This window comes from Trachurus japonicus, chromosome 24, assembly GCF_045865225.1.
Source record: "Trachurus japonicus isolate A0001 chromosome 24, Traja_1.0".
In the NCBI taxonomy this organism is placed as follows: Eukaryota; Metazoa; Chordata; class Actinopteri; order Carangiformes; family Carangidae; genus Trachurus; species Trachurus japonicus.
Genome location: NC_140930.1, coordinates 19,341,102 through 19,364,658, shown reverse-complemented (window position 1 = coordinate 19,364,658; position 23,557 = coordinate 19,341,102). Strand labels below are relative to the sequence as shown.

Genomic DNA, 23,557 nt, shown 5'->3' with positions numbered 1-23,557 from the left:
AAGTGAACACAGGTTAGATATGTCAAATACATGTATTGTTTTCACAGCATTAAAAAAAAAGACTGAGTGTGTGTGTGGTTGCGTGGGGGCTGTTTGGCTACCTATCAGTTGAATGGCATGGACAAAACATGTTGACAAAACTGTGCTCATCCCACAACTGACAGCTAGTTTAGATATGAACGTGGGCAAACTAGTGCAGGCAGTGACTGAGGCAAAAGAGAAACCAGACAGAAACCAGAAAATAATATATTATGCAAGCTGACATAACCTAGAGAATGAGTAAATGGCCTGATGATTGTTGAAACACCCCTTACAGTCAGGCTGAGAGTGTCTCTGGACCAGTAAGACCAGAATAAGGCAATTGAAAGACTACATCACAATTGCCTGCACTTGAGAAATGGCTGGAACCCAATACTTAAGATTGAAATACACTGCAGTTATATTGACCAATAAAGGAATATTTACAATAAGTTTACACCAACTGGCATATTGTACAAGAAGAGTCCAGCAAATATCCATTAGGTGTACAATAGAGTATCTGGCTCGTCTGAATAGTTATTTGTTTAAGTCCAATGTTGTTATTCTCCCTCAGAACACAGCAAAAAGCTACAACACATTCGTGCACTGGCTTTCTGTGTTATCAGAATAAAATATATAGTATTTTTTTAAATAATCATCCTCTCTGTGGATGTACACTGTGACAAGAGACGATTGGGGTTTTTTTTAGGGATGTCCCGATCCGATCACGTGATCGGAAATCGGGGTCGATCACGTGGTTTCAGACTCGATCGGAATCGGACGTTACATCCCGATCAGGAATCGGATGTATTACATATCTACATGTCAGGGTTTTCCTATCTGTCTAAAGCGAAGACGGGCCGCATGGGGGGCGTTCAGATGTATCATCTCTTGCACTCTCAAACCCATTACTTTTACTGTAGACGTTCGTCATGTGCGCTCATTACCCAATGCGACGCGCATTCGGTGCAGCGTGCTTGTGTTTTGTGCATGGTCTGTGGCGCACAGCTCCACGGTGTGTGTGTGGCTGCGTCGTCGCGGACAAGTAACGATATGAAATGACGGCGCTTGCGAGAGTGTGAGAGACGATCGTGTCACTGTGTCAGCTCACTGTTTGTTTGTGTGTGTGTGGCTGCGTTGTTTCACTGCTGACTTCCAAGCAGCTTGTTGTTGATGTTTGAGCGCTACACACACCTGCAGCAACAACAGTCACTGCAGCTTCTACTGAGAGCGAGTCCGACGTAACGCACGTGAGACCGACACACGGACCGACCGCGCAGATGTCGCGGACATTCTTAAACTTCTCATACTGTTGAATAAAAAACTACCGTTGTGTTGCGTGATGGCAGATACAGAACCAGGTATTTATTTAAAGTTAGAGAGGGAGAAGGAGCGAGGTGAGCTGGGTGAGGGAGGGAGGGAGGGAGGGAGAAGGAGCGGAGTGAGTGAGGGGTGGGGGGGGGGGGGGGCAGACAGGCAGGAGAGGGTGGGATCAGGGGAGAGAGGCTGGTGATTGAGAAAGACATGATAAGCTATTTTATTTTTGACCAAATGTTCTTGTTGTTGACTTATGGATAACGGCATTAATATTATACTGTGGAGCTACTGTGCTAATATACATTGAGAGTTTACAATACTGCAATAAATGTCATGGGCTTGTTATTGAGGTAGAGTATTATTGTGAGATTGTGATATTGTTACATCCCTAGTAGAGCACAAAGAACAGAAAAATAGCGGGATGATACAGTTGATCGACATTAAAAACTTTAATGCGTTGCCAAAGTATCGGATCGGGACTCGGTATCGGCAGATACTCAAAATCAAATGACTCGGACTCGGACTCGGGGGCAAAAAAATGTGATCGGGACATCCCTAGTTTTTTTATGATCATTTTTTTATTGTTCTTTTCCATGTTAATATAAACAGACACTTTGTGTTCAAGTATGAATAGAAAAAACAATGGCAGCTGTATCCGGCCCAACCCTTACCCCAAGCAAGATACGATTGTGACTAATTTTACTGTGAAAAATGTGGGTCTTAAACACAGCCTCGGACAGCACATAAACTACTGCATGGGTAACAACAGGCCTCTTGCCTCTGGGGGGCAGTAATGAACTCATTATGGCTCAAGGCACCACGGGGATGCTGCAAACAACATGCAACCAGGCATGCAACACCAGAGAACTTTCTGGGACCAGACACGCAAAGTGAAAAACCATTATCCAGAGAGTTATGGGGAGGAGAAGGGATTGGGTTTTGCAAGAGGAAAGACTCAGTTCACCAAAACAACTTGTTGAGCATAATGGATATATATTTCCTAACATTTTTCCGTGTGACATTCGGGGAGGGGGTACGTTAATGAAATAATCTTGAAATACAATTAAGGTTCAATAATTAAAACACACAATGAATACACCATTTGGTCGTCACCCTTGAAAGGTGCCGAACACTAACAAAACAATGAAAAATAGTGGCAGTGATAACGCCAACCGTATTAACGCCATCCTCCATTTATCACCCTTTAAAGTCACATTGTCCCCCTTTTCCAGCACTTCAAGCACTGGCACAAAAACAAAAGGCAATGCTTTGCTTGCTCAGCGCATAAAGCTAATTAAGTTTAACATACAGTAACTTAGTTTTCCTTCGTTGTAGCATGTCGGCTAACCATAGACTGGCTAACTTGTAAAATAGCACCAAACCAGCATGTTATTACTCCTAGAGGCGGGTCCTGTAGCTCCCCCACCCCTCTCTGGGGTAACTTACTACAGTAAGGACTTTGAGTAGAGGGGCTCAGTCTCTGCCCTTATTGAAATCGCATGGAAAAAAGACGGGTGTATACTTACCGAATAATGCTGCACAGCAGTTCGGTTTCCCTTGCAATCACCATGTGCGCTTCATTTACAACGTGTTGACATTAAACTGCGACCGAAAACCTCTGGACCGAGCAAAACCGATCCGAAGTTGTAGACGGAAGCAGCGGAGCCGCACAGCCCAACCGGAAGTGAGGAGAGTGAAGCGCGGGGATTTTCAAAACAAAAGCGATCTAGTACTGTTGTCTCCCAGTCATACTAGAAGTCATACAGTCCATCCCACCTATCATTTCATAACGCAACCATCGCACAGCTCCCCATACGTAGTTTTATGGTCGGCAAACTGGCTAGGGTGGACGACACTGGTCATCTTTCCCCCTTTACACGAGACGACAAATAGAAAGTAGGAAACGATACTTCCCAAGCCAAAATGTAGCAGAAAACAGAAGTAGAATTTAATTAAATAGTTTTTCTTGATCTTGTGGATTATACATTTGCAGACGAGTGAAATCGATGAAGAAAAGCTAAACATTGGCTTAAGCAGCAGCAGAAATGTGAACATTAACTTCTCTCAAGTCACTGTCAATACAGCATTTTACTAACGTTTAATGTATTTAATTTGTGCAATTTCTTAATCTAAATTTTGTAGCTGTGTTTATTTATTCATGATAACTATTCACTGTATTATTCACTGTATTTGTATTATTGCACTTATTGTAACGGTATTCAGTATCTTTTATCCTTCTGACCAGGGACAAAGACTGCAAATTAGCTGAAGCTAGACGTCTTGTATGCATCGCATTTTTCATTCTTTGTGGCAATGTTGTATGTATCGTCCCTGCAAAATAAACATTAAAATAAATAAATAAATAAAGACTCGGATGCACAATATCATCAGACTAAAATATGAGAGCTTCTGCTTTAAGCTAATTTTGCACATTTAGGTTTTATTCTGAAAAGTTTTACAGGAAGTTCCAGTGGTTGAAATCATGATGTGATAACCAAGTGAACAATGCAGATCTGATCATTAAAATCTGTATGTATTTGGATTTATAATTATAATATTCCATGTGTAACATAAGGTGTCTCTTATTTTGTACAGAATACGAGTAGTACAGAAAATAACTTTCACTATTTGCCATTAAAAGGGGAAAGATAATAAACATATAGAAGACTGTGATAGTTATACACACTTTTAACTAATGCAGAACTTTTCTCAGCCCCATGGTCTATACCTGACCTGGCTTTACTTTGTTACTTAATTTATTGTCCCAGACATAATCTGTTCTTTTTTTTCATGAAATAAATATTCAGTTCACAAATTCAAATTCAGTTCACATATACATGAGGACATGGACATCCACTGTCCAGACATAAGAAACATTGATTGTTGCAATCACTGCATAATTTTAATACTACTTACTTTCTGCACGCTGGGCAAAGCACTCTTCCATGATTGAAAAACATGTTTTAATGTCTACAATGATTTAGACGCCTAAATAAAGGCTTTTTAACTTTTATACCAGGGAACAGTCGCCCTGTTCTTTTTCAAACACTCTTCCATGATGTTGCTACAATTAATCTTTGTGCCATAGATTAAACTTTTTCAAAATTACAGCAGTGAATCATGATCAACATCAGTTTCCCCTCATCTTTAGATAAAAATATCATATTACCGGTATATACCACTGTGTAAATAGAGCTCAATATATTATCCTTTTAATTGATTTAAATGTTTATTAAAATACATTAAGCTAAGACACAGAAAAAGGGAGATACTTTGAAATGCTTTATATAAAACAATGAACAACAATTACACATACAATAGTCTTCATCAATCAAGATACAAGACACTTTTCTTTTCATAGTACCTTGTGCAGTGTATTCAAATTATTTTGAAATTCAATCATAAAAACATAGAATATACAACTTGCAGAAAAAGAAGAAAAAATCTATTTACATTTTTTGATACATTCTCTGACAGAACAGTTTTTTAGAAAAATACAGCTAACTCCACTACTGCATTCATTGTTAAAAAAAACAACAACAAAAAAAAACACTTGTTCAATCATCAGTTAGATCATAATGATACCATTTCCATTTGACATTTCCTTAATTTTGTCTTTGAACTTAGACAACATCAAAACGGTTGGACACAACTGGCACATTTTCTTGCTCTGTTTTAACTGAAGTACTGTCATTGTCCGGATGTGTGGTTATCTTTCTATCATTCATGGGATTCTGCAGATTCAACTAGGATTTCATACATCACATTATCAGTGTTTGGACATACAGCTCTAACACTATATACTTCAGATACTTGTGGTCCAGCCAGACTGTGGACATCCACTTTTTCTGATTCTGTTTTTATTTTGCTTTCAGATGGTGGACACATGGTTAAGAGATTAGAACCAAGGGATCCCACAGGTTCATTTATGTTCACAGTGACTGGTTCAGGTTTAACAGCAACATGATATGATTTATCTTCATCCTCTTTGACCTGTATGTTTTCTTGGAAAGGACTGTTACAAACTTCACTCACTGGACTCCCTGTCTGCTGTTTTATTGTCTCAGAGCATATTTGGGGCTTGATGTCCTCCTCATGAAACCAAACTTCCGTATTAGTCTGCACATCAACAAGACAGGCATTACCGACGTCTGAACAGCATTTCAGTTGCTGAGCAGCTTCTGTTGTCATGTCATTTTCTTTGATTTGCAAGTCTTCTTGGAGAGGACTGTCACAACCAGGATGTTTTGGGGATGCTGCGCCCTCATTCATCCACAGTCTCTTGTACGTGTTGACATCAAAAAAATTAGAATGGATAACAAGTGAATCAGAGCTCAACTGCTGAACAATGTTTTTTTCCTGATGAGATTCACCAGTTTTCTGATTTTGTGTCTCTTGTACTGATTCAATGTGTGCCTCGTCTTCAATCACAGATGGCATATCAAAGACCTCATTTACTATATATTCTGTCTTTGTTTGCAGTGCCACTGTTTCCTGCCTTTTATTTTCCTGCACAGCAAATAGTTCTCCACTCACTGGACTCCCTGTCTGCTGTTTTATCGTTTCAGGGTCTGTTTGGGACTTGATGTCCTCCTCATGAAACCAAACTTCCGTATTAGTTTGCGCGTCGCCATGATCACGATCATTATCATCAGGATCAAAATCATAACCATCATCATGACCATAATCATCACCATGATCAAAATAATAACCATCATCATGACCATAATCACCACCATGATCAAAATCATAACCATCATCATGACCATAATCATCACCATGATCAAAATCATAACCATCATCATGATCATAATCATCACCATGATCAAAATCATGACCATCATCATGATCAGAATCATCATCAAGATCAGAATCATCATCAAGATCAGAATCATCATCAAGATCAGAATCATCATCAAGCCAGGGACAACTGCGATTTGAATGGCGTTTCCGTTTTGGAGCAGCTCTGCCTTTTTCTTTCTTACGTAATTTGGTTGATTCGTTTGACGCTTTCTCAAACACAAATGGTAGTTTGAAGACCTCATTTGTTCGGTGCAAATTCCTCTGGTAGGTTTTGGCTACGAGTTTGACTTTAGATGCAGCAGCAATAGAAAATACCCAACGTCTGTAATTCTGTGAGCTTATATCAAAGTTATAGTCAAGGATGTCATACAGAGTTTCCGGGTAATAGTGTCCTCGTTTCATTACAAGGAATTTATGTATCTCAGCCACTACAGCTCTGGTCAATAACTTTAAGTCAAGTTTCTCCTTTGTTACTGATTTTGATGTCACATCTAGGTCCAGACCTATCTTTGAGCAGAGTGGAAACATTTCTGCACTAGTCAGTTTAGGTGTCCATACTTGGTCAGCACGACTATGATCAGTCAACATGGCGGCTTCTTCCTTCTTTGTGAGCAGTGCCAGCTTTCTTTTTTTGATTGTTTCCTTCCTTTCATTGTGCTGCGTGGCAGAGTCGTCTTTCCGTTTTCTCACATCTCTACGGCCTTTGTTAGGACGTGGCTGTATAACAAAAATGTCATTGAACCAGGTTGGACCGTTGTGAAGAAGTGCTACTCTCTGCAACACTTCTACAGGATTCACATCTTGGCTCTGAATGTAAATGTTAAAGTTGTGTAGAAGAACATCTATTGTGAACTGTTTTTTTAGTCCACACAATTTTTTAGCAAAGTGAGCCACTTCCTTTATAACTGCCCGTGTCAATACATGCAGGGCAAGTTTACGTTTTGGTTTGTCTCTGTCCACACACAGGCTTAGACCTAAGTTCTTGCAGAGTGGGTAACTGTTCATGATCTTTTCTTCTTCTGCCTGGAAAGCAGTGGACAGATCCTTTGTAGACTTGTGTGCTGAGCTGTTTCCTTCAGAAAAGACTGTGTCAGTCATGGAATGTGGATGATGATCAGATGGATCCTGAACATGTTTTGAATTTCTGTCTTGGTAACATTTGGGGCAATATTTACCTTTTGCGTAAGTGGACTGATCTATAGAACTTGTGTCAGGGAGCTCAAAGGGCATTTTCAGGATTCTTAGTTTCTCATTATGACCAATTGCTCTGACTTTGTCGAAAACACGTTGAGCAAAGACACTGCGGCAGACCTCATTGTTGAAATTTAGATGAAAATTGTACTCAAGTATCTCTGTGATGAACTCTTTGTGGGCCAATTCCAGTGCTGCACCAAGAGTGCTGATTTCAAGCATGATCCCATTGGTCAGAAATTTTGATGGATCTAAATTTTGTTTTATCCCAGATGCCACATTGAAATCAATACCTAACTTTTTGCATCTGGAATAAGAATAAAATGGACAATGTTCGACATGAGGAAATGAGAGGATTTGCTGAATTTGAGTTTCACGCAATGTCCATAGCAATAAATCTGGCACATTGTCTTGTTCAATGTGAGTTGAAGGCCCTACAGTTTGGGTTTTGGTTGGAGCCTGGGAAAAGTCAGTACTACATGTATCTAAATTTGAGTTGTTCTGGCAGTCTTTCTTTATCGTCGGCAGATCTTCAACTGTGTGCTTTATCTCCTCGGAGCCCGTCAGATTTTTGTGATTGTGTTCATCTAAATTTTGATTTTTCAGACAACCCATTACCGCCATGGCTGAGAAATCTATTGTTGTGTACTTTTTCCTGGAGACTGACATAAAAGCTGCTAGACATTTTTGTTCCAGTATAACAGGAATTTGTGCGAGAATAGTTCTGGCAAGGTCAGAATCTCCGTTTGGTTGATCAAGATCAAAGTTGTGTCTGAGGATATCCAGACAAATCTGATCAAATGTTCCACACAACTTTTCTGCAAAGTTTGTCACTTCAGTCATTGCTCCATCGGTCAATTTATTGATGTCAAGTTTTTTAATTTCTTGACTGGAGATTACATTGAGCTTCAGACCAATGTCCTTGCAGAAGGGATAGAGGTCCACTCTGTGTTCTTTAGTTTCATCATGTGGATCAGAAGAACATGTGGGAGCAACATCACTCTCTGTTGCACTAGACATACAGCTGAATTCAGGGTTGACACTGCCCATGCTTTGATTGGCCATGTTGACTGATGACACAAAATCAGGAAGTTCAAAAACCTCTTTTGAAAGCTTGACTGCATCTTCACAATTTTTGAGCCATTTCACTCTGTTCATGAGTTCAGATGCAAAACTTTTCTTCTGGTGTTCACTCCAGTTGTCTAAGTCATAGTTGTACTCCAAAATCTCCATGATGAACTCTTCCTGGGATGAATTTATTGCCAAAGCAAATTTAGCAATTTCATACAGTGTTGACGTATTCAAAGAGTCAACACTTAAGTTCTGCTTTGGGCCGAATCCAACATTATATTCTAGGCCTAATGTTTTTGATTTTTTCAATGCGCAGTACTCCTTGTCAAGTGAGAAAAAGATTTGTTGTACACGGTTTGTACGTAACTTCCACATGTTGCTCTCTGTTTCCATTTCTTCTTCCTCCATGTCATATTTGTATAAAACATTTTCCTGAATCTCTGTCTCCTCTTCAGTTCCAAACAGCTCTCTTTCATTGGACTGAGTTACAAATGATGGGTCCACATTGAACTTTACACTTGGTAAAGTGGACGAACCATCAGTTTCTATGTCTAGGCCCAGAACTATCCCTTTGGAAATGTGATAGTAGTCTCCACTACTCCGCTTACATTTCTTTGCTTTTACAGCTCCTGTATATTCTTTCAACATTGTAGCTTCTTCCTCCTTTGTTAACAGTGCCAACTTTCTTTTTTTGGTCATTTCCTTCCTATCATTTTTCTGAATGGAAGTGTTCTCTTTCCATTTTGTCACATCTTTATGACTTTTGTAAGGATGTGGCTCAATAACAAAAATGTCATCGAAACATGTTGGGCCTTTGATTAGAGGTGCCACTTTGTACAAATCTTGGCACTGAATGTCAATGTTAAAGTTGTGTTCAAGAACATCCTTCATGAGCTGATATTTTGTTCCACACAATTGTATGGCAAAGTGAAACACTTCCTTCACAACCCCCCGTGTCAATACATGCGGATCAAGTTTACTTTTTGGTTTGTCTTTGTTCACACACAGGCTTAGACCTATTTTCTTGCAGAATGGGTACTTGTTCATTATCTTTTCTTCTGCTGCCTGAAAAGCAGTGGACAGATCCTTTGTAGACTTCTGTGTTGAGCAGTTTGCTTCAGCCAAGACTGTGTCAGTCATGGGATGTGGATCATGACCAAGTTCATTCACAGGGTCAGATACATTGTGAAAAAGAGTAGAATTTCTGTCTTGACATTTGGGGCAATATTTACCTTTTAGATAAGTAGATTGATCTATAGAGCTTGTGTCAGGGAGCTCAAAAGGCATTTTCAGGAGTCTGTCCTTTTTTGTTTTGACACTTGCTCTGATTTTGTCGAAAACACGCTGAGCAAAGACACTGCGGCAGACCTCATTGTTGAAATTCAGATGAAAATTGTACTCAAGTATCTCTGTGATGAACTCTTGTTGAGCTGAATGCAGTGCTGTGGCAAGAGTGTTGATTTCAAGCATGATCCCATTGGTCAGAAATTTGGATGGATCCAAATTTTGTTTTACGCCAGATCCTACATTGAAATCAATGCCTAATTTCTTGCATCTGGAATAAGAATAAAGTGGACAATGTTCTCCATGAGGAACTGTGAGGATTTGCTGGATTTGAGTTTGCCGCAATGTCCGTAGCAATAAATCTAGCTCCTTGTCTTGTTCAATGTCAGTGGAACTCCTAATATTTTTTGTTTTGATTGGAGCCTGGGAAAAGCCAGTACTACATGTAGGGTTAGAGTTTAAGTCATCTCTGTTGTCATCATTTTCTGAATCTGTGGCTTCATCAGAGTCTAAAGGACACGTGTAGTAGAAATCATCCTCCGCTGTATTGGAATGATGACACAGTGCATTTGTCTCTTCCTGTTCAGTATCTTCTGGTCCGTGTCGTTTAGTGCCACATTCTCTTGTTGTTGAAAGAGATATTTTTTCCTGTTTAAGTTTAAGATCAGACTGATTTATTTTGCTCAGTCGGAAATCAAACAGACGGACTTCCACTCTGGGCAGAGCTAATCCTTTCTCAAAGGTATTTTTCTGAAAGGAAAATGGCTCACTTTTAAACTCAGAACTGATTTTGGTACCAGTGGTGAGAAGTTGCTTGTCCTCTTCCTGCAGCTGTGGTGTTGGGAACCAAACTTCATTTTCTTCCTGTTGACTGTCCTCGTTGTCCATCTTCAGTGGTCTTCTTGATCTGCTCGTCTTTTGGAATACTAAAAAACAGCAACAACAAAAAAAACATATGTAATTAATCATTATATCATTATGATTAATAAGATAATCATTATTATCTTATTCATAACTATTGTGTATGCCCAAGATGGGACATGAAGGATGTCTACACCACTTGCAAAGTTTGAGCTATTTAAAATGTTACAACAAAATTGATGGGAGAATGTGTGCACCCATATGTGTTTATTGTGAAAAGGTATAAAAAGCTCACGCTTAGAATTTCAAGAACTGAAACTGAATCATAAAAATAAAAATTGTGAAAAAATCGGAAAATAATGGGCCATCAGACTCATTAACCAACACTAACACTGAAATAGACAGCACTGCAAATTTCGTTGCATTTTAAAAGTTGATTTAGCCTGTTTAATAGACTTTACGATTATGAATCAATATCTTTAATGGGCTAGTTCAACATTTTGGCAAATTCGTCTAAAGCCATAATCCCTATAGTCATAGGGGTGGGTTCATTACTTTTAATTATTGGTGCATGCTGTTTTGAGATCCGCGGGGCAGAGACGCAAGCTGCTCAATGAACACAATAGAGGTGAACAGTACAGGTCTCCTGTCCCTCAAAACTCATCAAATACACAACCCAACAACTACAAACAGCTCTTGCGGAGAAGTTGTGACCTGCACATTCGCCACGCTATGAAATAATCACGTATAATTATGTAACATTACGACACATGAAGCAAATACTCGAACGCTGGAGCTATGATAGAACTGGAGACGGACCGGACACGCACCAAAGTCTACGTGGCTGAAAGTCGGAATGGAGCAGAGACAGATCCAGTGGAAACTGGGAGTAAGATTTGGAGTGGATTGGTAAATATACTGTGTTCAATTTGCAACTCACCTTGGAAAACATGATCAGCTCAGCTGTGACTTGCTCCAACATCTCTGGGCCACATTTCGTACTGGCATCCTAGATATCCATCCAATCAGTGATGGGATTGTGCTGGTTCAACGAAGCCCTGAATGAAACACAATTTTGATATTTTACAAAAAAACAAAAAACAAAGCACACAGACAGTATACACATACACATAGTGCTCTCAATACGAAAAATAATATTCACAATTCTCTGTAATGTTGTTGGAATGTAAAGATAAATGACTGGAGGTGGATGCATTGTTACGGCCCCAGCCTATGGCTGTGTCCTGTCTGTGTGTGTCTGCGTGGGTGTGTCTGCTGTGTGGGTGTGTTTACAGGCTGCTGATTGTGGACCGGCTGGAAGCGCCTGTGTATGGTTCCCTGATTGGCTGGCTGATATAAACCTCTGCCGTGGGCTGCCTCGCTCTCTTACTCATCCCAGAGACCTCCAACCTGCTGCACCTCTTTTGTTATGTTCTGCACCTGACAACATGCACCACACATACTACATCACCCAAACACCTGCACACACCACTGACGCTCACTCCCACACCCCATCGCACATTTCCTTTGCTGTCAACGCAATAAAGTACATTGTATTTTGATCCATCGTGCTGCCTTGCCCTTTGTGTTGTTGCGGCCTCAGAGCCGGGCGTAACAGCATAAACATTTGTTACAAATCCAAATGATAGTATTATTAAGACAGAAAATTTGCTAATGATACAACACTCAATATAACTCAACTTGGCTAATGGGGAGTGTAGTGTTCACTTTTCCTCAAAATTTCTCCCTCACATGATTTCACTGACCTCATGACGTCTTCGTTGACGTCACCGAAAAGATGTAAGAAAGTTGGAGTACTATTTTTTATTCTCATGTCTCGCTCACTCCTGCACATTCACATTTAATTATGAAAGGTTTGGCATGATGTTCCAGTGGATTGTTAATTGTCAGACAAACCTCTAAAATCATGGTGTGACAGGAAAAAATAGACATGGACAAGTCATTCTTGTTATGGTATAACTACTTTTCAAGTGAATAATTCAAATATGGCCACTAAAAGCTGTATATTTGGACATAATTACAATATTCAATATGTAATATTGATAGATCTTGTTTTGATTGTGAATGCAATGGGCCTTTCCTGAATTTCACTGTTACTATCTCATTCACTAGCACAATCAATTGTTTTGTCAGTGGAGAAAATCATTGTTATTGTTTGCCACTAAAAGACAAAATTTCAGTGAGATCAGTAGAGTGAAGATTGTGATCATTGTAGGCTAGTCACAGATTTTTAACTACTGTGCTCTCAGCACAATGGTATACCTAATCTGGCTTTGCTTTGCTGACTTTTGTTATTGAATTTATTGTCCAAGACCTAATCTGATCTCTTTTTGTCAAATAAATATTCAGTTTACTATACTGTGTGGACATCTTTGCCCAACCAGTAACACTTTTGTGCATATTAATGCTGCTTATCTTCTGCATTCTGGGTAACTTAGAGTAGGCTACTCTTCCATGATAATCGCTATAAAAACTTGTTTTCAAAATGATTGAAATTGATCATGATCAACATCACAGTTTCCACTCTTATCTTTATATCTAAATATCGTGTTATGTCTCACTGCTCGTTTCCTCAAAACAGTAACCTAACTTCCATCCCCGGAGAGTCCCAGTCCTATCACAACGTCTTCTCTCGAGCGCAGGCATGAGAGCCAGGGAGCCGGCTGCTGCTGACCCCGGTTCAGCGACGTTATGAGCTCTTTATGCGCTGTAACAATGGTGTTACGGGCAGCTTACTTCTTTAATTGAAATAAATCACGGAAACATGCCACTTTATCACTTAAACAAGACCAGTAGTTGTATAAATCGTAGAGCCAGGGCCAGCCCATTATCTCCACCCATCGCGGTGTCGCTGCTTGTCGACTTCAGGTCGACTTACGTTACGTTAGAGAGGTTCATTCTCCGCCATGATAGAGAAAAAATGGACGAGTCAGACGGAGGTAGACTTACCAAACAATGCACAGTAGTTTGGTTTTCCTTTTTGGCACCACGCGTGGTTTCAAAACAAAGTCCTGTGATCAACCAACGACGGAAACCTCTGAACGATAAACACGGGAGTTTAAACAGGAAGCATACAAGACGGCAGAGCTTCTTCTTCTTTTTGTTTTCCGGAAGTTGGCATCCAGCACTCGGTGCAATAGCTCCCCCTTCTGTTCTCAGACCACAACACACAATAACCATAGTATAGCTACAACCTACCTTATAAAAAAAGCCCTTAACTTAAGAACTTCACTACTGCCCTGAGTTGTGCTCTCACACATTTTCCATTAGGCTACTCCCTTTAAATTAAATTCTTGGACGTCCTAACTCCCTCATCATTACTACTACTACTCCTCATCACCCCTCTCTGTGGCCATATGCCCTACAACTCAACCTTAAATCTCATTTTCACCACTTCCTCTCTCCTGTGCCCCATGCTGTATGTGAAATAAATAAAATGCCTCCCTTTGCCCTCTCTCTCCCACCTCTGGCCACTGGTTTTCCTCCAGATGACACGCTTAAGTTAACATCAGCCTTACTGATACTCGCTTCTATTTCTATTCTTCCTTTCCTTAACGCCCTCTTTGCTAACTCATCTGTCCTCTCTTTCTTCCTCACCCCTGCATGCGCTGGTAGTGGTACCCACATACATTTAACTTGACCTCCCCTATTCACTATTCGACTAAAGAACTCCATATAACATGTTGGCAATGAAATTATTTCAAGAACTGACAAAGAATCTGTAGGGGAAATAACTTCCACTATTTGCCATTCAAAGGAAAAAGACAATGAAGAGAGAGAACTGTGATCATTGTAGTCATACAGACTGTTACTGTAACTACTGTAGTACTATGGTCTGTACCTGATATTGATTTACTTTTGTTATTGAACATATTGTCCCGGACCTAACATGTTCTGTTTCCCCTCATTTTTGGAGCTAAATATCATATTATATACCATTGTGTAAACAGAGCTCAAGATATTAACCCCCTTAATGATACTGAAAATATAAATATATAAATGTTTATTCAATGAAGCTGAAGTCACAGAAAAAAAGTTGATACATTTAAATGCTGTATGTAGTATAAAAAAATGCAATAGTAGTAAAGATATTTTTGAAACTAAATCAGAAAAATATAAAATATGCAACACAGGAAAAAAAAACGTCTTACCCAGTAAAAAGTTCAAATATATATAGCTACACTACAGACCACTTTATCATTGTAATATTTTTTCCTGTTTAATTATTTTTGGCCAGTAGATGGCATAGTAGAGCCACTGAAGCCCCAAGAAGCTTTGCCCTTGAGTGAACCAATTTGATGGAATGCTTCTTGAGGCTTCATCTGGCCATCACTACCCTTGTTGGCACCACGCGTGGTTTCAAAGCGAAGTCCTATCGTCAACCCACGACTGAAACCTCTGCACTACAACCCGGAGCTCTGCTCAGTGTTATTTAAAAAAAAATAAAAAAAGTATGGATACATTGTTTATGCTCTTTTGATTATATCTTTACCTATGGCGATCAAAAGATTAGTATCACTTGATTTGGAGGCATCAGTGTTTACCTTATAATTCAGAATAATTATTCTCTATGTCTGTGAACTATGAAGGATCTATTCTTGAGGTCCCCTATTCTTTCTGCCATTGCAATTTAATGATACAATAACTGATAACCTAACTTAAGTGATGGAAATTAATTTACAGGTACTCAAAAAGTCATTTGGCAATGACACAGTTGAAGACAGGAACAAAATTAGATCTCCAAATGACGTGGGTACTTTATTCACGTTTTACTCTTTAGAGTTTGGCAGATGGCGTTCCAGTGGTTGTGTTGATTTGTCAGGCAAACCTCAGAAATCATGGTGTGATGGTGGAGAAAATCGCATGAGCAACATATAGGCTACACATATGCATGCATACATTCATACATTTATTTTGATTGGGAATACAATGGGGCTTATATGAATTCCACCAGTACCCCCCTGCTCATTAGTATAATCAATCATTCTGTCAATGGAGAAAATAACTTTCACTATTTGCCATTCAAAGGCAAAAGACAATGAAGAGAGAGACTGTGATCACTGTAGTAATACAGGCTTTTAACTTCTGCAGTTGCTTTTTCTCAGCACCATGGTCTGTACCTGATCTTGCTTTACGTTGTTATTGAACATATTGTCCCAGACCTAATAGCCTATGTTCTGTTTTCCTAAAATAAATGTTCAGTTAGAAATACATGTTGACATCCCCTGTCCAACCATAAGCAACACTGTTCATATCTTACCAGCAACTCCCGCATGACAAATTTTAATGGTGCTGCTTAGCTGGGCCAATTAAAACATGTTTAGTGCTTAATGAGCTAGCCACCTACATAAAGTCTTTTAAACAAATACCAGAGAAAAGTTTCCTTGGTCCCTGTTCTTTTTCAAACACTCTTCCACGATGTTGTAAAACGTCAGTGTGAACGCACTTTTAGAGTTAGTCTTTGTGCTAAAGATGAAACTGATTTCAAAATTACAGCAATGGATCATTATCAACATCAGTTTCCCCTCATCTTTTGAGCTAAATATCACATTTCTACCTTTGTATAATCAGAGCTCAGAGCTTGAATCAATGATACTGAAAATGTAAATGTTTATTCAAGGTAATAAAGCTTAGGACACAGAAAAAGGTTGATACAATGAAATGCTTTATGTATTAAAAGAATACAATAGTAGTCTATCAAGAAACAAGACACTTTCATTTTCATAGTACCTTGTGCAGTGTATTAAAAATATTGTTTAAACTATATCAGAAAAATATAAAATATACAACACAGAACTTTTTCATTTTTGTAGTATTGAATTGTGATACGATACATTCTCTGACAGAACAGTTGTCAGAAAAATACAGCTAACACCACTATTGTTTTGTATTGTAAAAAAGAAAAAAGAAAATCTCACGTGTAAATCATTAGTTAGATCATAATGATATCATCTCCATTTGATGTTTACTTTTTGTTTTTCAACACAGACAACATCATAAAGGTTGGACACAACTGGCACATTTTCTCACTCCATTTTAACGTAAATACTGTCATTGTCTTGTTGTGTCGTTATAATGCAGAATACTTGGGATCCTACAGATTCACCTGGGATTTTCACACTGCTCTCAGTGTTTGGACATACAGCTAGAACACCATCTCCTTCAGATACTTGTGGTCCGGCCAGATACTGGGCCTCCTCAGTTTCTGATTCTGTTTTTATGTTGCTTTCAGATGGTGGACACATGGCTAACAAACTACAACCAAGGGATCCAACAGGTTCACTTATTTCCACAGTGACTGGTTCAGGTTTAACAGCAACATGATATGATTCATCTTCATCCTCTTTGATCTGTACGTCTTGGAGAGAACCATCACAAACTCCACTCACTGGACTCTCTGTCTGCTGTTTTATTGTCTCAGGGTACGTGTCGGACTTGATGTCCTCCTCATGTAACCAAACTTCCGTATTAGTCTGCACATCAACAAGACAGGCATTACCGACGTCTGAACAGCATTTCAGTTGCTGAGCAGTCATCTCTGCTTCTGGTGATGTGACTGGTTCTGGTTTAACAACACCATAATGTGAATCATCTTCCTCTTTGATCTGTATGACTTCTTGGAGAGGACCGTCACAAACATGTCTCCCTGGACTCCCGGTCACTTGCATTATTGGCCCAGGATGGTTCATCCACAGCCTCATCCACGTGTTGACATCGAGAACATCGTCATGGCTGACAGGTGAACGGGATCTCAACTGCTGAACAGCAGTTTTTTTCTGATGAGATTTACCAGTTTTCTTATTTTGTCTCTCTTGCACTGAGTCGTATGCCTTGTCTTCAACTTCCATATTAGTCTGCACATCAACAAAACCGGCATGTCTGGCATCTGAACAGTGTTTCTGTTCCTGAGCAGCTTTGCTCTCTTTATTTTTTGTCTTTTCTGCTTCTTCCACACATACTTTGGAATTTTTCTGATTTTTTCTCTTTTGTATTGATCCATTTGACGCTTTCTGTTCAAACACAAATGGTAGTTTGAAGACCTCATTTGCTATGTGCAAATTCCTCTGGTAGGTTTTGGCTACGACTTTGACTTCAGATGCAGCAGCAATAGAAAATTCCCAACGTCTGTAATTCTGTGAGCTTATATCAAAGTTATAGTCAAGGATGTCATACAGACTGCCTGGGTAATAGGGACTTGTTTTCCTTATCAAAAATTTATCTATCTCCATTGCTACAGCTGTGGTCAATAGCTTTAAATCAAGTTTCTCCTTTTTTTCTGATTTTGGTGTCATGTCAAGGTCCAGACCTATCTTTGAGCAGAGTGGAAACTTGTCTGCAGTGATCAGCTTGCATGTCCTTACTTTGACAGCACCACTCAGATCAGTCAACATTGCGGCTTCTTTCTTCTTTGTTAGCAGTGCCAGCTTTCTTTTTTCGAGTGTTTCCTTCCTTTCATATTTCTGCACGGCAGAGTAATCTTTCCTCCTTTTATTTCTAGGAACTCTCTTAGAACATGTCTGAATAAGAACAATGTCATTGAACCATGTTGGGCCATTGTGAAGAAGTGCCATATTCCGCAACAGTGCCAAAGGATTCATTTCTGGACCCTGAATGTCAATGTTAAAGTTGTGTTCAAGAACATCCCTCATGAGCTGATGTTTTGATTTTTTTCCACACAAATTTTTGGCAAAGTGAAACACTTCCCTCATAACCCCCCGTGTCAATACATGCAGGTCAAGTTTACTTTTTGGTTTGTCTTTGAGCACACACAGGCTTAGACCTATTTTCTTGCAGTGTGGGTAACTGTTCATTATCTTTTCTTCTTCTGCCTGGAAAGCAGTGGACAGATCCTTTGTAGACTTGTGTGCTGAGCTGTTTCCTTCAGAAAAGACTGTGTCAGTCATGGAATGTGGATGGTGACGAAGTTCATTCACAGGATCAGATGGATCCTGAACAAGTTTTGAATTTCTGTCTTGATAACATTTGGGGCAATATGGACCTTTTGGATGAGTAGATTGATCCATAGATCTTGTGTCAGGGAGTTCAAAAGGCATGTTCAGGTAACTTCTTATTTTGGGGCTTTGAGCAACTATTTTGGCTTTGTCAAACATATGGTGAGCAAAAACACTGTGGCAGATCTCGTTTTTCAAATCTAGATGGAAATTGTACTCGAGTATTTCCATGATGAACTCCTTGTGGGATGATTTAAGTGCCTCAGCAAGAGTACTGATTTCAAGCATTATCCCATTGGTCAGAAATTTGGATGAATCAAAATTTTGTTTTACTCCAGATGCCACATTGAAATCAATACCTAACTTCTTGCATCTGGAATAAGAATAAAATGGACAATGTTCGACATGAGGAACTGAGAGGATTTGCTGAATCTGAGTTTCCCGCAATGTCCATAGCAATACATTTGCCTCATTGTCTTGTTCAATGTCAGTGGAACACCCTACATTTGGTGAAGTCATTGGAGCCTGGGAAAAGTCAGTACTACACGTATCTATATTTGAGTTGTTCTGGCAGACTTTCTTCATCGCCGGCAGATCTTTAGTGTGATTTATTTCCTTGGAGCCTGTTAGATTTAAGCGATTTTGTGCATCTAAATCTGGATTTTTCCAACAACTCATTGCCATGGCTGAGACATCTACCATTACCGTTCTTTTTAGAAAAGCTGCTAGATGGGTGTGTTCCAGTAAAACAGGAATTTGTGCGAGAATCATTTTAGCAAGGTCAAAATCTCCGTTTGGTTGATCAAGATCAAAGTTGTGTCTGAGGATATCCAGACAAATCTGATCAAATGTTCCACACAACTTTTCTGCAAAGTTTGTCACTTCAGTCATGGCTCCATTGGTCAATTTGTTGATGTCAAGTTTTTTGATTTCTTGACTGGAGATTACATTGAGCTTGAGACCAATGTCCTTGCAGAAGGGATAGAGGTCCACTCTGTGTTCTTTAGTTTCATCATGTGGATCAGAAGAACATGTGGGAGCAACATCACACTCTGTTGCACTTGACGTACAGCTGAATTCAGGGTTGACACTGCCCATGCTTTGATTGGCCATGTTGACTGATGACACAAAATCAGGAAGTTCAAAAGCCTCTTTTGAAAGCTTGACTGCATCCTCACAATTTTTGAGCCTTCTCACTCTGTTCATGAGCTCAGATGCAAAACTTTTTCTCTGGTGTTCACTCCACTGGCCAAAGTCATAGTTGTACTCCAAAATCTCCATGATGAAATCTTCCTGGGATGAATTCATTGCCAAGGCAAATTTTGCAATTTTAAACAGTGTTGACTTATTCAACAAGTCAGCACTCAAGTTTTGCTTTGGGTCAAATCCAATATTATATTCTAGGCCTAATCTTCTTGATATTTGTAATCTTCTTGTTCTAGTGTATGTGCAGTACTCGTCAAGTGAGAAAAGGATTTGTTGTACACGGTTTGTACGTAACTTCCACATGTTGCTCTCTGTTTCCATTTCTTCTTCCTCCATGTCAAATTTGTATAAAACATTTTCCTGAATCTCTGTCTTCTCTTCAGTTCCAAACAGCTCTCTTTCATTGGACTGAGTTACAAATGATGGGTCCACATTAAACTTTACAGTTGGTAAAGTGGACGAACCATCAGTGGTGGGGAGGAAAGACTGATTACCTAAACAACTTGGTTCTGACTCACTGTGGGTGTCAGTACTTGTTGGATTTTCTATGTCTAGGCCCAGAACTATCCCTTTGGAAATGTGATAGTAGTCTCCACTACTCCGCTTACATTTCTTTGCTTTTACAGCTCCTGTATATTCTTTCAACATTGTAGCTTCTTCCTCCTTTGTTAACAGTGCCAACTTTCTTTTTTTGGTCATTTCCTTCCTATCATTTTTCTGAATGGAAGTGTTCTCTTTCCATTTTGTCACATCTTTATGACTTTTGTAAGGATGTGGCTCAATAACAAAAATGTCATTGAAACATGCTGGGTCTTTGTGAATAAGTGCCACTTTGTACACTTTGTACAAATCTTGTCGCTGAATGTCAATGTTAAAGTTGTGTTCAAGAACATCCTTCATGAGCTGATATTTTGATTTTTTTCCACACAATTTTTTGGCAAAGTTAAACACTTCCCACACAACCCCCCGTGTCAATACATGCAGGTCAAGTTTACTTTTTGGTTTGTCTTTGTTCACACACAGGCTTAGACCTATTTTCTTGCAGAATGGGTACTTGTTCATTATCCTTTCTTCTGCTGCCTGAAAAGCAGTGGACAGATCCTTTGTAGACTTCTGTGTTGAGCAGTTTCCTTCAGCAAAGACTGTGTCAGTCATGGAATGTGAATGATGACGAAATTCATTCAAAGGATCAGATGGATCCTGAACAAGTTTAGAATTTCTGTCTTGATAACATTTGGGGCAATATTTACCTTTTGCGTAAGTGGATTGATCTATAGAACTTGTGTCAGGGAGCTCAAAGGGCATTTTCAGGATTCTTGTTTTCTCATTATGACCAATTGCTCTGACTTTGTCCAAAACACGCTGAGCAAAGACACTGCGACAGACCTCATTGTTCAAACTCAGATGAAAATTGTTCTCAAGTATCTCTGTGATGAACTCTTTGTGGGCTGAATGCAGCGCTGTGGCAAGAGTGTTGATTTCAACCATGATCCCATTGGTCAGAAATATGGATGGATCCAAATTTTGTTTTACTCCAGATCCTACATTGAAATCAATGCCTAATTTCTTGCATCTGGAATAAGAATAAAATGGACAATGTTCTCCATGAGGAACTGTGAGGATTTGCTGAATTTGAGTTTGCCGCAATGTCCATAGCAATAAATCTAGCTCATTGTCTTGTTCAATGTCAGTGGAACTCCTAATATTTTGTGTTTTGATTGGAGCCTGGGAAAAGCCAGTACTACATGTAGGGTTAGAGTTTAAGTCATCTCTGTTGTCATCATTTTCTGAATCTGTGGTTTCATCCGAGTCTAAAGGACAAGTGTAGTTGAAATCATCCTCCGCTGTTTGACTGGTACACACATTGGAGGGATGAGACAGTGGAGTTGTCTCTTCCTGTTCAGACTCTTCTGGTCCATGTCGTTTAGTGCCACATTCTCCTGTTGTTGAAAGATATCTTTTTTCCTGTTTAAGTTTAAGATCAGGCTGATTTATTTCTTGGAGAGGACCATCACAAACTCCACTCATCATCACTGGACTCCCTGTCTGCTGTTTTATTGTCTCAGGGTATATTTGGGGCTTGATGTCCTCCTGATGAAACCAAACTTCCGTATTAGTCTGCACATCAACAAGACAGGCATTACCGACGTCTGAAAAGCATTTCAGTTGCTGAGCAGTCATCTCTGCTTCTGGTGATGTGACTGGTTCTGGTTTAACAACACCATAATGTGAATCATCTTCCTCTTTGATCTGTATGATTTCTTGGAGAGGACCGTCACAAACATGTCTCCCTGGACTCCCGGTCACTTGCATTATTGGCCCAGGATGGTTCATCCACAGCCTCATCCACGTGTTGACATCGAGAACATCGTCATGGCTGACAGGTGAACGGGATCTCAACTGCTGAACAACAGTTTTTTTCTGATGAGATTTACCAGTTTTCTTATTTTGTCTCTCTTGCACTGAGTCGTATGCCTTGTCTTCAACTTCCATATTAGTCTGCACATCAACAAAACAGGCATGTCTGGCATCTGAATGAGGTTTAAGTTTCTGAGCAGATTTGCCCTTTCCATTTTTTTTCTTTTTTGCTCCTTCCACATATAATTTGGCATTTTTCTGATTCTGCCTCTTTTGTACTGATCCATTTGTCGCTTTCTGTTCAAACACAAATGGTAGCTTGAAGACCTCATTTGCTTTGTGCAAATTATTCCGGTAGGTTTTGGCTAGAATTTTCACTTTAGATGCAGCAGCAATAGAAAATTCCCAACGTCTGTAATTCTGTGAGCTTATATCAAAGTTATAGTCAAGGATGTCATACAGACTGCCTGGGTAATAGTGACTTGTTTTAGTTAACATAAATTTATTAATCTCTGCCACTACGGCTGTGGTCAATAGCGTTAAGTCAAGTTTCTCCTTTGTTCCTGATTTTGATGTCACATCCAGGTCCAGGCCTATCTTTGAGCAGTATGGAAATCTTTCTGAATCAGTTAGTTTAAGTGACTTTCTTATTAGAGCTCTATGAAGACAAGTCCACGTGGCAGCCTCTTCCTTCCTTCCTTCCTTTGTAAGTAGTGCCAGCTTTTGTGTTTGGGTTGTTCCTTTCTTTTCATTTTGCTCTGCAGTACATATTTCTGACTGTTGAACAACATCTGTAGAGTCTCTGTGCGGCCATGAAAAATCAATTTGAGTGGAACTCCCTACAGTTTGGGATTTGATTGGAGCCTGGGAAAAGTCAGTACTACATGCATCTAAATTTGGGTTGTTCTGACAATCTTTCATCATCACCAGCAGATCTTTTTCAGATCTTTCTTTTTTCTCTGTATGCAGCACCTGCTTTTGTGTTTTACTTGATTGCTTCTTTTTTTCTGACGTTGTATCTGACTGTTTAACGACATCTGTAGAGACTCCATATGGCCATGAAAAAATGTCAAAAATATCATTGAACCATGTGGGCCCTTTATTGTATCGTAGGGTCACCGCTTTATGGAACTGCAATGCATGGTTAAGATTTTGGCGCTGAAAAATGCCAAAGTTGAAGTTGTGTTCAAGAACATCATTTAATACTTTACGTCTTGTTCCACACAGTCGTTTGGCAAAAAAAGCTATTTCCCTCATAACACCCCATGTCAATAAATGTGGGTGAAGTTTCTGTCTTGGTTTGTCTTTGTTCACACACAGGCTTAGACCTATTTTCTTGCAGTGTGGGTTACTGTTCATTATCTTTTCTTCTGCTGCCTGGAAAGCAAGAGACAGATCCTTTGTAGACTTCTGTGCTGAGCTGTTTCCTTCAGAAAAGACTGTGCCAGTCATGGAATGTGGATGATGACGAAGTT

At 39.5% G+C, this 23,557-nt stretch overlaps 2 long non-coding RNA genes across 4 annotated transcripts in view; both read right to left on the bottom strand.

The window, feature by feature from the left end:
- Window positions 1–7,349: 7,349 nt before the first annotated feature.
- LOC146961881 (uncharacterized) lies at window positions 7,350–14,985 on the bottom strand. 3 transcript variants are annotated; one of them, XR_015035224.1, is made up of 4 exons: window positions 13,516–13,652; window positions 11,486–11,603; window positions 10,399–10,610; window positions 7,350–10,221 (listed from the first exon to the last, which is right to left on the bottom strand). It is a non-coding gene; the product is annotated as an uncharacterized LOC146961881 (long non-coding RNA). The 3 variants fall into 3 exon arrangements; XR_015035225.1 differs by lacking the exon at window positions 7,350–10,221 and adding an exon at window positions 14,963–14,985 and having other exon boundaries at window positions 10,237–10,610; window positions 13,516–13,601; XR_015035223.1 differs by lacking the exon at window positions 7,350–10,221 and having other exon boundaries at window positions 10,237–10,610.
- Window positions 14,986–16,697: 1,712 nt separating this feature from the next.
- The window catches only part of LOC146961879 (uncharacterized), a 78,201-nt gene continuing 71,341 nt past the window's right edge, over window positions 16,698–23,557 (bottom strand). Inside the window, exons 4-5 of the long non-coding RNA XR_015035220.1 lie at window positions 17,587–22,255; window positions 16,698–17,484 (exon numbers count right to left, since the gene is read on the bottom strand). This is a non-coding gene — a long non-coding RNA (uncharacterized LOC146961879). The remainder of the gene's footprint in view (window positions 17,485–17,586; window positions 22,256–23,557) is intronic.